The following is a 5,969-nucleotide window of genomic DNA, read 5'->3' as shown; positions in this document are numbered from 1 at the left end:
CCCCCCCCCCCCCCCCGCCCCCCCTGCTCCCTCAGCGCCTGGGAGCTGGATGATAATCCTGCCCCTGCTGCCACCACTGGTCACCATCTGCAGGGTGATTGGCGGGGTGATCAGGCCCCCACTCGCATCCGCCTTGGCTTGGCGCCACCTGCTCACCTGCTCCACCATCCCACTGTGGTCCCACTCTCATCAGGACCCATTGGGGCCAGCAGCACCTCCACTGCTGCCTGCTGCCAGCGCCTCATTGCTGACACCCGCCATGTTCTGCGTTGCCCCCTGGTGGTCAGCACATGTCATAGCGAGCAGTTGAACTGGTCAAGGGGACAATTTGCATATTAGGCTTTTATTATATAGGATTCTAACGTATGGCTTCTGACTTGCAGGAAATATTCTCCATGGATGTAGAAGAAATCTTGAGCCAATTCTAGATGGAATATTCTATTGCTTTCCAGGTGAGAACTTGCCAAACTGATTTCTCTAGGGGGCATTAGGCCTGCTAAGTTTCCTTTGACAAGTCTTCATCCGCCCCCTTTGGGTTTAGGGAACGAGGTGGTGGAAGGAGGAGACTTGAGTAAAGGTAGGACCTCTGGGCTCTATGTTTTACTCCCTTTCATGCTATGTGATCCTTGGCCAGCCTTTGCTTTTCTGGGCTTCAGTCTCATCTGAAAAAAATGATCTCTGAGGTCTTATTCTGCTCAAGATTTTGCTCACCTGTATTAATTTTTACCTCTGATGAGCCTTATATATTTGTTGAACCTCATATATTTGTATGTACTATGCAAATATTAAACTTAACTAAGGTTGGGTTCACTCTATGTTCCCAGGGCCTGACACAGGGCAGGGGCTCTCTGAGTATCTGCTGAGGGAACAAATGAACCAAATCTATGGCTCCTTGAACAAACCCATAGTTAAAAAAAGGCAGAGACTTTTGCTAGTTTTAGAGGCAGAGAGCGTAACACTGTGTGCCAGCTGGATGAGGTCATTTCTGTGAGTGGTTTTTGATCTGGGGCATCCAGGTGAAATCTGGGCTGATGAATTTTGCTTTGTTCTATGGGTTGGCCTCAGTCATGCATGTCAAAATGACGTGTTCAAAAACATTAGAATCAGTTGCCAACCACTTAAAAATTGCAAGCCTCTAAGTACAAACTTGAATTTTCCAGCTTCTCAGAAAATTGGAAGAGCTGGCTGCATGAGGTTACTCATGCCTGCCTGGCAACCGTTGGCAGGAGGCGAGGTGGGTTGAGTGGGCTAGTTTCTAATTCGCCCTGGATCCCTCCCCACACGACCTGCTCTTGAAAACTATATGATTATCATCGAACTCTTCTGTTCCCATAAGAGATGCTGTGATTACTGGGCAAGTTTGGCTTCTCATTTCATGAAATTGTGTAATGCACATATTCTGTTCTGATCCAGAAAAATGTAAAAAGAACCAGAAGCAATGTGGATAAGTCCGATGTTCCGTTGGGAAAGTGTAGAGTCTGTATATTTCATTGTTCTCTCATTACAGTAGTTCAGTTTTTAAAAAAATACTAAGTGAGCTAGTCTTTCATTTGAATCTATTTTCAATTTGAGTCTATGTTTGAGTTTTGCACGCTGATGTTACCAAATTGTGGCAAGACCTTAGGCCAGTGTTTTTCCTCCTTTAATGGGTGTTGGTAGCAGGTGGGAAGCTTGTCAAACATACAGATGCCAGGGCCGAGCCTCACAGGTTCTGATGGGGCAGGTTTGGGGTGGAGACTGAGCATCATTTTGCAGATGATCCTGATCCCGTGCAAACATGGGAACCTTTGATCTAGAGTAAATGTTTTTGCTCTCTTGGTGTGGGGGAGGGTCCTGATTTTGGGAACTTCTGCTTTTACGGAAGAAGATTCTTAGAGAGGAGATACACATGAAGACGGTTGCCGCTGAGGAAGGTCTGTGGCTAAGGATGGCAGCAGACCTCACAGCTTACAGGGCTTCTGCAGTGAAGCACCAAGCCTGGCGGGCACGTCAGTGCAGGTGCACGCGTGAGATCTGGCCTCGTTGACCAAACATTTTGGTTGATTAACCACCCAGAAATGTCTGAAACTATTTATATTTGAGAGTAAAACATTGTCAATCCCTCCCCCCGACCCCCCACAAACATACAGAATGAAAGAACCATAGGATTTTGGAAATAAACCAGCCTTCGGAGATCTAGCAGTGTGATGCATTTAGAATCCAATATGAAGGCACAATTAATAACACACCATTGTAAGATGTGGACTTGGAGGGTCCCCACCAACCACCCCTGGCATGGGGTCAGGGGTCAGTGTGTGCATAATCGTTCTCACTGTGTCACCCAGTCCTTATAGTGACGACCACCATGTATTTAAAAGAGCTAAACAGAGTCAGAACTGGGGAGCTGCCTTCCCTTTCCCTTCAGTCTGATCCCAAGGTAACAGGGTTCATGGTCCACGTTTTTCATGCACCTGACAAGTAGCATCATATCCTTGTTTCCTAATATTCTCCAACGAAATAATAGCGGACACTTGCCTTATGCCAGGTACTCTTTTAATTCCTTTACACAAAATAACTCCCTACACTCAACCTGTTCATGTATTACCATCCCCATTTTCCAGATGAGGCAACTGAGGCAGAGAGTCATTCACTGACTTGCGCAAAGTCCTGAGTGGTATTTGAACCCAGGAAATTTGGCTTCAGAGTCTACTTAATCTTCACATTATAGTGTGTATCTATTCCTAGACACATGTTTTTCAGAATTTTTTATTCTTATATTTAAAATTTGTGGAGGTGGTAGGAAAGACAGTTTAGGGACTACTTCCTGTAGGCGTCTATGTGCTGGGTATGTCACAGGTTTCATTCATTCAGTAGCCACAAAAGATGATTTCTGTCAGACCCCAACTCTATTCTCTGACATGGACAACTGATGTTTTCTCCTTTCTATGCAAAGTGTTACAGAAACAGCTTCAACCAGTGTCCCATCCCTTCTCCTCCCTGTCCCCAAATAGCCTGCCTTTCCTATGTCCCCATGGTCTCTAATAGACACATGTTGGAAGTTACTCCTAAGACACCAGACATAGGCTCCATGTCAGGCCCAGCCCCTGCCCTCATAGAGTCCTCATCAAGCATTCAGAAGACACAACACTAAATCAGACCAAAGTGTGTCCCAGCCGGTGTGGTTCAGTGGTTGAGCATCGACCCAGGAGCTAAGAGGTCACTGATTTGATTCCTGATCAGGGCACCATCCCCAGTAGGGGTTTCAGGCTCCATCCCCAGTGGGGGGTGTGCAGGAGGCAGCTGATGGATGATGATTCTCATGAATGTTTCTATCTCTCTATCCCTTTCCCTTCCTCTTTCTCTAAAAGTCAATAAAAACACATTTAAAAAAAAGAGTATGTCCACTTAAAAAAAAATAAGAATAAAGAGTGAGGATAGGGAGCCCAACTTCTCTACCTGTGCTTTTGTGAAGTCCATTGTTCATAAGTCCAAAGACAGTAAGAAGGGGTTTAAGCTTGTCACCCCTGGATTAATTTTCTGTCCAATATGAGAACACATTCCATATTTAAAATGGAAGTACTCTTCTTGCTTTCTATGAGGCATATTGCTTCCACCCCAAACCAGCTTTATCAACAATGCAGAGACAGGGCCTCAGATCAGGGGAGTTCCCTGGCTGAAGCATGTGGTGGTCTCACTTGCTGCACGTTGGAATCCCCTGGGCTGGGCGAAACCTGCGCATCAGGCTTTTGAAAAACTCCCTAAGGGGTTCCTGAATGCACCAATGCCTGGGAACCAGAGTGTTCAGGGATCTGCTCTCTTCAGCCCTGTCACTTTGATGCTCTGTAGGTAGAACGGATGGGCCTGGGACCTTGGCAACCAGGGTCCTTGGGTTGTAGCAGTTTCCCCATCCTGAGCCTTCATATTCCCAGCTCCAATCTTCTCTTAAGTCAGCTTCAGGCAAGTTGATCTCTGCTGTCGATATGGGCTCAGACTTGATAAACTGGCACCGGGGGTCTGAATCTGACTGGCAAACTGGTTTTATTTTGCTTGGACCGTGTTTCTAAAACATTTGAGCTAAAAGGGAGAGATTTCATATTAAAAATCTGGACTCCTGAGTTTTCTGAAAAAATCAGAGCTCTATGTCCAAACCGGTTTGGCTCAGTGGATAGAGCATCGGCCTGCGGACTCAAGGGTCCCAGGTTCGATTCCGGTCAAGGGCATGTACCTGGGTTGCGGGGACATCCCCAGGGGGGAGTGTGCAGGAGGCAGCTGATCGATGTTTCTAACTCTATCCCTCTCTCTTCTTCTCTGTAAAAAATCAATGATATATTTTTTAAAAAATCAGAGCTCAAAGCCCATTCTTACTGTATTATTCAACAGGGGCTCCTGCCCCTTAAATTGGCATCTACCCCACCTGCAACCACATAGTGCACCAGGCCCTACCCAGACCCTGTCATTCTTGTTACCTATGACCCCTGCAGGTCACATGACAGTTGTATTTACTCACCTTTTGCTGAATATTGATCACATACACATAGCACTTTTCCAGCCATGGGTTGCTTCCTGCTTGCACAATTCACACACACACACACACACACACACACACACACACCACTTTCCAGGTTCATGATCCCTACTTTCATATTCACTTTTCAGATCACATCCACTTCTCCTTTCGCGATTTCCTGATGGGATAAGATTAGTGGTGTTTTTCAAAATATTGCAAAATTAAGTAGAAACCCAAAAGTATTTGGCAGACCAGGTTCTCGAATTCAAATGCCTACAGGGGTCAGGTCGGTAATATCAAGGGCAGGAGTGGGCTGCCTGGGGAGCGCAAAGCCTGGGAGCACTCGCATCTGCAGAAGGCAGCTCTCCCAGCTTCCCTCCAGAGGGTGGTGCTGTAGGACACTTTACAATGACAGGGGAGCCCACTGCTACGTCCAACATGGCAGCCACGAACCACGAGCCACACGTGGCTAGTGAGCCTGTGAAGTGTGGCTGCTGAGATGGAGGAACTACATTTTAAATTTCATTTAATTTTTATTACTTTAAGTTCAAATAGCCACATGTAGCTAGTGACCACCCTCTCAAAACAAGTCTAGCTGAGTCTTGCCGATAAAGGTGAGTGTGGGTCCAGTGTGGCTTGGGTTGGTTGAGCATCGTCCCATGCACCAAGAGGCCACCAGATCAACTCCTGGTCAGGGCACATGCTGGGGTTGCAGGCTCAATCCCCAGTAGGGGGCATGTAGGAGGCAGCTGATCAATGTGATGTTTTTCTCATTGGTGTTTTTTTTTTCTCTCTCTCTCGCTTCCTTCCTCTGTCTCTAAAGTAAATAAAAAAACTTAAAAAGAAAGTTCATCAGTGGTAGAGTTTATGTACCTCCTATCCTAGGAAAGCATATAACAAGGGTTGTGTAGCCTGAGACATCATGAATGAAGAAATGGTCTTCAAAGGAGAGGGAGCAGCAAGGGAAGGTCCCCAAGACCAGACAGGACACAGTTGGCTGGGGACCTAAAGAGATTTGATGTGTCTGCTCTGTCCAAATAGTAGCCACTAGCCACATAGGGCTATTAAATGTAAATAAAACTTCAAACATTAAACATTCAGTTTCTCAGTCACATTAGCCACAGTTCAAGTGCTCAATAGCCATGCATGGCTCATCACTAGCATATGGGACCTTGGAGGTATTGAGCATGTTCATTCTTGCACAAGTCTATTGGAAAGTACTAGAGCTCAGAGAGTGTGGGCGGTAAAGCTGGGGATGGGGCCAGGAGAGAGGCTACAGAGAGACTCGGGGACCAGGCCGCAAGGTCCCAAAGGGGCCAGTGCAGCACATTGGGAAGTTTGGACTTGGAGCTGAAGGTTTGTCGTTTAGGAAGCTTGTGCTGCTGTGCTGTGTGGAAAACGGATCGACGATTGGAAGGAGAACCAGAGTGGAGGCTAGGGATCTGATAAGAGGTGTGTTCGTCCAGGTAAGGGGTGAAGATGT

Source organism: Myotis davidii, unplaced genomic scaffold (genome assembly GCF_000327345.1).
Source record: "Myotis davidii unplaced genomic scaffold, ASM32734v1 scaffold18, whole genome shotgun sequence".
In the NCBI taxonomy this organism is placed as follows: Eukaryota; Metazoa; Chordata; class Mammalia; order Chiroptera; family Vespertilionidae; genus Myotis; species Myotis davidii.
The sequence above is the reverse complement of the archived record's forward strand: the minus strand, read 5'-3'. Positions refer to the sequence as shown.